Source organism: Ovis aries, chromosome 10, assembly GCF_016772045.2.
Source record: "Ovis aries strain OAR_USU_Benz2616 breed Rambouillet chromosome 10, ARS-UI_Ramb_v3.0, whole genome shotgun sequence".
Lineage (NCBI taxonomy): Eukaryota > Metazoa > Chordata > Mammalia > Artiodactyla > Bovidae > Ovis > Ovis aries.
The window spans coordinates 574948-586289 of record NC_056063.1 but is presented as its reverse complement, the minus strand read 5'-3'; positions in this window follow the sequence as shown (position 1 = coordinate 586289).

Below are 11342 nucleotides of genomic sequence, written 5' to 3'. Positions count from 1 at the left end.
ACTAGTAGACCTAATCAACGAACTTAGTAAATTTGCAGGATGCAAAACTAATACACAGAAATTTCTTGCATACCTATACACTAACAACAAAAGACCAGGAGGAGAAATCTGTGAATCAGTCACATTTAACATAGCATCAAAAAGAATAAAATGCATAGGAATAAAACTACTAAAGAAAATAAAAAGTCTACATTCAGAAAGCTGTAAAATACTAATAAAAAAATCAAAGATGACAGAAACAGTTTTAGAAATATGCCATAGTTTTGGATTGGAAGGATCAATATTTTGACAATAACTATACTATCCAAAGTAATCTACAGATTCAGTGCAATTAATATCACATTACCAATGGTATGTTTCAGAGAATTAGAACAAAAAAAGTTTACAATTGATACGGAAACACAAAAGATACTGAAAAGCCAAAGCAGGCTTCAGGAGGAAAATGGAGCTGGAGAAAGCAGACTTCCTGACTTTATATTATACTGTGAAACAATAGTCATCAAGACAATGTGGTACTGGAGCAAAAACAGAAACATATGGAATAGGATAATAAGCCCAGAGATAAACACATGCACCTATTTTCACTTAATCTATGGCAAATGAGGCAAGAATATACAATGGAATAAAGACAGTCTCTTCACTAATTGGTGCCAGTTTAAAAAAAAAAAAAAAAAAGAGGACAACAACAAGTAAAAGAAATTAGAATACTCCCTAACACTCTACACAAAAATAAACTCAAAGTGAATTAAAGACTTATATTTAACACTGTTCACTGCAAAATTATTAGAGAAAAATTGAGAACACTTTTTGACATGAATTGTGGCAAAATCTTTTCCAGTCCACCTCTTAGAATGATATGTATAATAACAAAAACAAATGGGTCCTAGTGAAACTTAAAATCTTTTACACGCAAAAGAAATCATAAATAAGAAAAAGGACAGGCCTTAGAATGGGAGAAAGTATTTGCAAACAAAGCAACAGCAAAAGTCTGACCTCCACAATATGAAAACAGTTCACAAAGCCTTGAGGGCTTCCCTGATAGCTCAGTTGGTAAAGAATCCACCTGCAATGCAGGAGACCTGGGTTCAATTCCTGGTTCAGGGAGATTCCCTGGAGAAAGGCTAGGCCACCCACTCCATTTATTCTTGGACTTTCCTTGTGGCTCAGCTGATAAAGAATCCACCAGAAATGTGGGAGCCCTGGGTTCAATCCCTGGTTTGGGAAGATCCCCTAGAGAAGATAAAGGCTACCCACTCCAATATTCTGGCCTAGAGAATTCCATGGACTGTATAGTCCATGGCACTTCAAAGAGTCAGACACAACTAAGCAGATTTCACTTTAATGAAGCTCAAGATAAATAACAAGCAACCCTATAAAAAAATGGCCAAAAGACCTAAACAGACATTTCGTCAAAGAAGAAATGTGGATGACCAAGAAGCAATTGAAAATATGCTCAATATTGCTAATTATTAGGGAAATGCAAATCAAAACTACAATGAAGTAACACCTCATACCTGTCAGAATGGTCATCAGAAAATCTACAAAAAATAAACGCTAGAGATGGGGCAAAGAAAAGGAAGCCATCTTACAGTCCCTATGTATGGAGATTCCTTTAAAAAAAAAAAAAAAAAAACAAAAAAAACCAACTAAAGTCAAAATAGAGCTACTATTTCAATCAATAACCCAACTCCTGAGCATATATCCTGAGAAAGCCATAATTCAAAACAGCACATGCAAATCAATGTTCATTGTCACACTATTTACAATTGCCAGGATATGAAAGCCACCTAAATATCCATCGATAGATGAATGGATAAAGAAGATGTAGTATGTATATTCAACAGTATGATAGTCATAAAAAGCCAAAATTATGTTATTTATAAAGATGTGGATAGATTTAGAGTCTGTCATATATAGTGAAATAAGTCATAAGAAAAACGATAATTATATACTGTGCATGCATATGGAATCTTGAAAAATGATACAGCTGAACCTATTTGCAGGGCAAGAATGGAAATGCAGTCAGAGCAATCAAATGTGTGGAGGTGGGGATGGGTGGGATGAATTGGTAAATCAGATTGACCTATGTGCACTGCCATGAGTAAAATAGATAGCTAGTGCAAATTTACTGTATAGCTCAACTTGGCACTCTGTAGTCACCCAGATGGATAGGATGGAGGGTGTGGGAAGGGGATCCAATAGAGAGGCAATATGTGTATACATATAGCTGATTCATTTCATTGTATAGCAGAAACAAACACAATATTGCAAAGCTAATACACCTCAAGTTAAAAAAAATTGACAAAAAAAGGAAAAATAAAACTGGAGTACAAATATTCATATCAGACAAAATAAACTTTAAAACAAATATTATAAATGACAAATTAGACACTTTTTAGTGATCTAGGGATCAGTCCAAGAAGAAGACATATGTATTGTAAATATATATGCACCCAGCATAGTAACACCTCAATATATAAGGTGAATGCTAACAGCCATAAAAGAGGAAATCAACAACAATGCACTATTGGTAGGGATTTTAACATGGCACTTACATCACTCTTTAGATCATCCAAACAGAAAATTAATAAGAAAATACAAGTCTTAAATGACACATTAGATGACATAAATTTAATTGATATTTATAGGAAAATCCATCTGAAAACAACATAATACAGTTTCTTCTCAAGTGTACATGGAATATTCTCCAGGATAAATCACATCTTAGGGCACAAATCAAGCCTTAATAAATTTATGGAAATTGAATTCAAATCAAACAACTTTTCTGACCACAATGCTATATTAGAAATCAATTACAGGGGAAAAACAAATAAATAAACCTGCAAAAAACAGAAGCACATGGGAGCTAAGCTCTATGTTGCTAAATAATCAATAGATAACTAAAGAAGTCAATGGGAGAATTGAAAAATATATGCAGAAAAATGACAATGAAAACATGAGAATGCAAAACCTATAGGAGGCAGCAAACATAGTTCTAAGAGGGAAGTTTATAGCAATACAAGCTCATCTGAAGAAACAAGAAAAATCTCAAGCAACCTATTCTCACACACAAAGCAACTGAAGAAAGAAAAAGAAACTAAACTTATCCTAGAAAGATAGAAATCATGGAAGTCTCAGCAGAAATAAAACAAATAAAAATAAAAAAGTAATGGCAAAGATCAATGAAACTAAAAGTTTTTTTTTTCCATTTCAGTGAATATGTATTGAATATCTATTGTTTGCAAAGTACTGTGTTAAGTGTAGACTCAAAGATGAATGAGATGTTCCTAATAAGCTTAAATCTAGCAAAGAGTTCATAATACCATATATAATATTATAAGAAAGATACAAATAAATATGTGAACATAAAAGTGGAAGAGAACATTTTCACCACGGCAAAATCAGAGTAGTATTAGAAAAAAGTATCCAAAACAAAAATAATACAAAAAGGTTGGGGCAACATATTTTCAATGTCATAAGAAAGTGAAAGTTATCCAAGGACTGTCAGGGCAATGATCAGAATTTTTTTTTTTAATAGGTCCAGATAGTAAATATTTTTACTTTTCTGGGTCATACTATCTCACAAATACTCAACTTTGTCATAACATGAAAGCAGCCATACACTATTTGTAAATAAATGAGTGGCCAGATTTGGGTCACAGACCAACACTTGATGTGGGAGACCTAGATCGTAATTTGCCAACCCCTGATCTGGGGTAGTAACTTGTTCAGCTCGCTATTCACCATTGATTTAAGGTTCCAGACTTAGTGATGTTATATGTTAACTTGCAGATTTCTGTCTTGTCTAAATCCAAATAATTTCTGTCTGTAGACAGATAACTCCAAAGTTGCACATTACTTAGTTTGCATCAAACTCAGTAATCTTGCATTTCTATCAACGTGCTGTGCTGTGTTTAGTCACTCACTTGTGTCTGACTCTTTGTGACCACAGGCACTGTAGACAACCAGGCTCCTCTGCCCATGGGGATTCTCCTGGCAAGAATATTGGAGTGGGTTGCCATACTCTCCTTCAGGGGATCTTCCCAACCCAGGGATCGAATCAGTGTCTCCTGAATTGCAGGTGGATTGTTTATCATCTGAGACACCAGAGAAGCCCTACTGGTGTGTGTAGCCTATCTGTTCTCCAGGGGATAATTGCTTTACATAATTTTGTGTCTTTCTGTCATACAACAACAAGAATCAGTCATACGTACACCTATGTCCCCTCCCTCCTGGATATCCTTCCCATCTCCCTCCACATCACACCCTTCAGGGTGTCACAGAGCCCCTCTTTGAGTTCGCTGAGTCATACAGAAAATTTCCATTGGCTATCTGTTTACATATGGTATTGTAAATTTCTATGTTACTCTTTCCATACATCTCTCCTTCTCCCTCCTCTCCTCCAACCATGTCTCATACATCTGTTATCTATGTCTGTTTCTCTATTGCTGCCCTAAAAATAAATGGCACAATGGTGTCATCTCTTCAGTTTCCAAGTCTATGTGTCAGTATATGATATTTATATTTCTCTTTCTGACTTATTTCACTCTGTATAATGGGCTCTAGTTTCATCCACCTCATTAGAAGAGATTCAAATGCATTCCTTTTTATGACTGAATAGTGGGCTTCTCATCTGACACACTAGTAAAGTAATGCTGAAAATTTTCCAAGCCAGGCTTCAGTAATACATGAACTGTGAAATTCCAGATGTTCAAGCTGGTTTTAAAAAAGGCAGAGGAACCAGAGATCAAATTGCCAACATCCACTGGATCATCGAAAAAGCAAGAGAGTTCCAGAAAAACATCTATTTCTACTTTATTAACTATGCCAAAGCCTTTGACTGTGTGGATCACAATAAACTGTGGAAACTTCTGAAAAAGATGGGAATACCAGACCACCTGATCTGCCTTATGAGAACCCTATATGCAGGTCAGGAAGCAACAGTTAGAAGTGAACATGGAACAACAGACTGGTTCCAAATAGGAAAAGGAGTACGTAAAGGCTGTATATTGTCACCCTGTTAATTTAACTTCTCTGCAGAGTACATCATGAGAAGCAATGGGCTGGAAGAAGCACAAGCTGGAATCAAAATTGCAGGGAGAAATATCAATAACCTCAGATATGCAGATGACACAACCCTTATGGCAGAAAGTGAAGAAGAACTAAAGAGCCTCTTGATGAAAGTGAAACAGGAGACTGAAAACATTGGCTTAAAGCTCAACTTTCAGAAAACTAAGATCATGGCATCTGGTCCATCACTTCATGGAAAATAGATAGGAAAACAGTGGAAACAGTGTTAGACTTTAATTTTGGGGGCTCCAAAATCACTGCAGATGGTGATTGCAGCCATGAAATTAAAAGAGGCTTACTCCTTGGAAGGAAAATAATGACCAACCTAGATAGCATATTCAAAAACAGAGATATTATTTTGTCAACAAAGGTCCATCTAGTCAAGGTCATGGTTTTCCCAGTGGTCATGTATGAATGTAAGAATTGGATTGTGAAAAGAGCTGAGTGCTGAAGAATTGATGTTTTTGAACTGTGGTGTTGGAGAAGACTCTTGAGAGTCCATTGGATTGCAAGGAGATCCAACCAGTCCATTCTGAAGGAGATCAGCCCTGGGTGTTCTTTGGAAGGACTGATGCTAAAGCTGAAACTCCAATACTTTGACCACCTCATGCGACGAGTTGACTCATTGGAAAAGACTCTGATGCTGAGAGGGGTTGGGGGCAGGAGGAGAAGGGGATGACAGAGGATGAGATGGCTGAATGGCATCACTTACTCGATGGACATGAGTTTGAGTGAACTCCAGGAGCTGGTGTTGGACAGGGATGCCTGGCGTGCTGCAATTCATGGGGTTGCAAAGAGTCGGACACAACTGAGCGACTGAACTGAACTGAACTGAACTGAACTGAATGGGCTTCCCTGGTGGCTCAGAGGTTAAAACGTCTGCCTGAAATGCAGGGGACCTGGGTTTGATCCCTGGGTTAGGAAGATTCCCCTGGAGAAGGAAATGGCAACTCACTCCAGTATTCTTGCCTAGAGAAACCCATGGATGGAGGAGCCTGGTGGGCTACAGTCCACGGGGTTGCAAAGAGTCGGACAGGACTGAGCGACTTATTAACTAACCACTAACTAGTATTCCATTGTGTATATGTACCGCAGCTTCTTTATCCATTCATCTGTAAATGTACATCTAGGTTGCTTCCATGTTCTAGTGATTGTAAATATTGCTGCAGTGAATACTGGGGTATTTGTGTCTTTTTCAGTTTTCAATTTCCTCAAGGTACTTGCCTGGGAGTGGGATTTATGCTGGTTTTATTCTTAGCTTTCTAAAAAGTCTCCATACCATCTTCCATAATGGCTGTATCCATTTATATTCCCACCAGCAATGTGAGGGTGTTCCCTTTTCTCCACACCCTTACCAGCGTTTATTGTTCATAGATTTTTGATGATGGCCATTCTGACTGGCGTAAGGTGGTATCTCATTTCAGCTTTGATATGCATTTCTGTAATAATGAGTGATGTTGAGTATCTTTTCATGCGTTTGTTAGCCATCTGTATGTCTTCTTTGGAGAAATGTCTCTTCAGGTACCTTTCCCAGTTTTTGATTGGATTGTTTGCTTTTCTGGGATTGAGTTGTATAAGCTTTGGAAATTGATTCTTTGTCAATTGTTTCCTTTGCAATTATTTTCTCCCATTCTAAGGGTTGTCTTTTCACCTTGTTTGTAATTTCCTTTGCTGTGCAAAAGCTTCTAAGCTTAATTAGGTCATGCTTGTTTATTTTTTATTTTATTTCCATTACTCTAGGAGGTAGGGCAAAGAAGATCTTTCTTTGGTTTACATCATTGAATGTTCTGTTTATGTTATTCTGTAAGAGTTGAACAGTTTCTGGTCCTACATTTAGGTCTTTAATCCTTTTTTAGTTTATTTTTGTGTATGGCATTAGGCAGTCATCTAATTTCATTCTTTTGCATGTAGCTGTCTAATTTTCCCAGCACCACTTAAGAGGCTCTCTTTTCCCCATTGTATATTCTTGCCTCTGTCAAAATTAAGGTGCCCATAGGTGTGTAGATTTATCTCTAGGTTCTCTATCTTGTTCTATTGGTCTATATTTCTGTTTTTGTACCAGTTCCATACTGTCTTCATGACAATAGCTTTGTAGTATAATCTGAAGTCAGGAAGATTGGTTCCTCCAGCTCCATTTTTCTTTCTCAAGACTTCTTTGGGAATTAGGGGTGTTTTGTGTTTCCAAATGAATTGCGGAATCTTTTGTTCTAGTTCTGAGAGAGATGCCCATGGTAATTTGATAAGGATCACATTGAATCTGTAGATTGCATTTGGTAGTATAGTCATTTTCACAATATTGATTCTTCCTACCCAGGAACATGGAATATCTTTCCATTTCTTTATGTCATCTTTGATTTCTTTTATCACTGTCTTATTGTTTGTTTGTTTGTTTTGTATGCAGGTCTTTTTTCTTCTTGCTGCTGCTGCTGCTCAGTTGCTTCAGTCGTGTCCGACTCTGTGCAACCCCATAGACGGCAGCCCACAAGGCTCCCCGTCCCTGGGATTCTCCAGGCAAGAATACTGGAGTGGGTTGCCATTTCCTTCTCCAATGCATGAAAGTGAAAAGTGAAAGTGAAATCGCTCAGTCATGTCTGACTCTTCGCAACCCCGCAGACTGAAGCCTACCAGGCTCCTCCGTCCATGGGATTTTCCAGGCAAGATTACTGGAGTGGGGTGCTCCCTTTGTCTTCTTAGATAGGTTCATTTCTAGATATTTTGTTATTTTTGTTGTAGTGGTGAATGGGATTGATTCCTTAATTTCTCTTTCTGATGTTTCATTGTTAGTTTATTAGGAATGCAAGTGATTTCTCTGTATTGACCTGTATCCTGCAAATTTGTTGAATTCACTGATTAACTCTAGTAATTTTCTGAAATTTTCTTTTGGATTTTCTGTGTAAAGTATCATGTAATCTGTAAACAGTGATACTTTTACTTCTTTTCATCCAATATGGATTCCTTGTATTTCTTTTCCTTCTCTAATTGCTGTAGCTAGGACTTCTAAAATTATGCTGAATAATAGTGCTGAGAGTGGACACCCTTGTCTTCTTCCTAATCTTAGGGAGAATGCTTTCAGTTTTTCATCATTCAGAATAATGTTTGCTGTGGTCTTTTTTCATATACAGCCTTTACTCTGTTGATGTAAGTTCTTTCTATGCCGATTTTTTAAAGTGTTTTTTATCATAAATGGATGGTGAATTTTGTTCAAAGCTTTTTCTGCATCTATGGAGATTATCATATGTTTTTATCTTTCAATTTGTTGATATGGTGTATCACATTGATTGATTTTCATATGTTGAAGAATCCTTGCATCTCTGGAATATACCTGAACTGATCATGGTGTATGAGGTTTTCAATGTGTTGTTGGATTCTGTTTGCTAGAATTTTGTTGAGGATATTTGCATCTATTTTCATCAGTGATATTGGCCTGTGATTTTCTTTTTTCATATTGTATTTTCCTGGTTTGGATATCAGGGTGATTGTGGCCTTGTAGAATGACTTTGGAAGTGTACCTTCCTCTGCAATTTTTTGGAAGAGTTTCAGAAAAATAGGCATTAGCTTTTCTCTAAGTGTTAGATTGAATTCCCCTATGAAACCATCTGGCCATGGGCTTTTGTTTTGGGGGAGATTTTTCATCACCGTTCCAATTTCAGCATTTGTGATTAGGTTGTTCATAATTTCTATTTCTTCCAGATTCAGTCTTGGTAGGGTGATCTTTTCTAAGTATTTGTCCATTTCCTCTAGGTTGTCCATTTTATCAGAATATAGTTTTTCTTAATATTGTCTTTTGATCCTTTGTATTTCTGTGTTCTCTTTTGTAACCTCTCCTTTTTCATTTCTAATTTTGTTGATTTGATTTTTCTTTTTTTTTTTTTCTTGATGAGTCTGGTTAGTGGTTTGTTAATTTTGTTTATTGTCTCAAAGAACCAGCTTTTAGTTTTATGCATCTTTGCTATTGCTTACTCCCTTTCTTTTTCACTTATTTCTGCTCTGATTTTTATTATCTCCTTCCTTCTGCTGACTTCGGGGTTTTTTTGTTCTTCTTTTTTCAGCTGCTTTAGATGTAGTGTTAGGCTGTCTATTTGATGCTTTCCTTGTTTCTTGAAGTATGATTGCATCTATAAATCTCCCTCTTAGAGCTACTTTTGCTGAATCCCGTAGGTTTTGGGTTGTCATGTTTTCATTGCCATTACTTTCTAGGAATCTTTTTATTTGTTTTCTGATCTCTTCAAAAACTTCTTTGTTATTTAGTAATGTATTCTTTAATCTCCATTAGTTTGTGTTTTTTGCTATTTTTTTTCCTGTAGTTGATATCTAGTCTCATAGCATTGTAGTCAGAGAAGATACTTGATATGATTTCAATTTTCTTAAATTAATTGAGGCTTGGTTTGTTCCCTAAGATGTGGTCTATCCCGTAGAATGTTCCATATGCACTTGAGAAGAACGTATATTCTTCTACATTTGGATGGAAAGTCCTGAAGATCTCAATTAGGTCCATTTGGTCTAATATTTCATTTAAGGTTTGTGTTTACTTATTGAGTTTTTGTTTTTATGAACTGTCCATGGGTGAAAGTGGGGTGTTAAACTCCCCTAATACTATTGTGCTGCTTTCAATTTCTCCTTCTATGCCTGTTAGTGTTTGCCTTGTGTATTGAGGTGCTCCTATGTTGGTTACATAGACATTTACAATTATTATGTCTTCTTCTTGGGTTGATCCCTTGATCATTATGTAGTGTCCTTTGTCTCTTATGATATACTTTGTTTTAAAGTCTATTTATCTGAAATAAGGATTGCCAGTACAGCTTTCTTTTGGTTTCCATTGGAGTGGAATAGCTTTTCCCATCCATTTACTTTCAGTCTGCATGTGTCTCTACATCTGAAGTGAGTGTCTTGTAGGCAGCATATATGTGTGTCTTGTTTTATAACCATTCAGTCAGTCTGTTCCCTTTGGTTGATGCATTTAATCCGTTTACCCTTTGTGTCATGGGTCTTGGGTTAGGAGCTGTTAACCGGCTGAGAAGTGCAGCTTTCTTTGTTTGAAAGTGAAGTTGCTCAGTCATGTCTGACACATTGTGACTCCATGGACAGTAGCCTACCAGGCTCCTCAGTCCATGAGAGTTTCCAGGAAAGAACAGAGTGGGTTGCCATTTCTCTCTCTGTTTGCTGTCTTCTAATTCCCTGCTTTGCCTTGTTTTCTGAGACTTTGCAGCTACCCTTTGGGCCCGCCTGTGAGGGAGTTTCCCTGTGCACAAGCACTCCTCCTGTTTCAGAGCTCCCTCTCTTCCTTGGGGCACAAGCTCTTCCCAGAAGTTCTCCCTATTTTCCCTTCTGATGTCTCCCTCCTCTCTCCTACCTCATTTCAGGGAACTTAGCCTATCTCCCTGGAGGCCTGGTGTCTTCTGTCACCTAAAGTTTTCTTTGTAGGAGTTGCTTCATATCTTGATTGGTTTTTCATGTATCTGTGGGAGACTGGCAATCTCCCGGTCTTACTCCTCTGCCATCTTCTCCCCTCACCTTTTTTTTTTTTTTTTAATTTGAGAGATGAACAAAATTAATAAACTTTATCCAGGCTCATCAATTTAAAAAAATGAGTAGATTCAAATCAATAAATTTTGCATTGAAAAAGATGTTGCAATGGACATCACATAAACACAAATGATCACAAGAGCTTACTACAAGCACCTATATGTGAATAAAATGTACATCCTTGAAGAAATGGACAAATACTTTGAAAAATGCAATCTTCCAAGAGTGAACCAGAAAGAAATAGAAAATATCAACAGTACAATAACAAGTACTGAAATTAAAAATATAATTAAAAATTTCTAGCAAACAACAGCCCAGGACCAGATGGCTTCACAGGTGAATTCTGTCAAATATTTAGAGAAGACTTAACACCTACTCTTCTTAAACTCTTCCAAAGAATTGCAGAAAAAAAAAAAAAACACTCTCATGATCATTTTATGAAGCCATCCTTACCCTGATACCAAAGCCAAAGATATCACAACAAAAAAGAAAATTACAGGCCAATCTATCTGATAAATATGGATGCAAAGATCAATAAAATATTAGCAAGAACACATTAAATCCAAGAACACATTAAAAGGATCATGTATCCGGATCAAGTGGGATTTATTTCAGGGATGGAAGGATTCTTCATTATATGCAAATCAATCAAGAAGATACACCACATTTACAAGTGGAAGGATAAAAACCATATGATCACTTCAATAGATGCAGAAAAAGTGTTTTGACAAAGTTCAAAGGCCATTTAT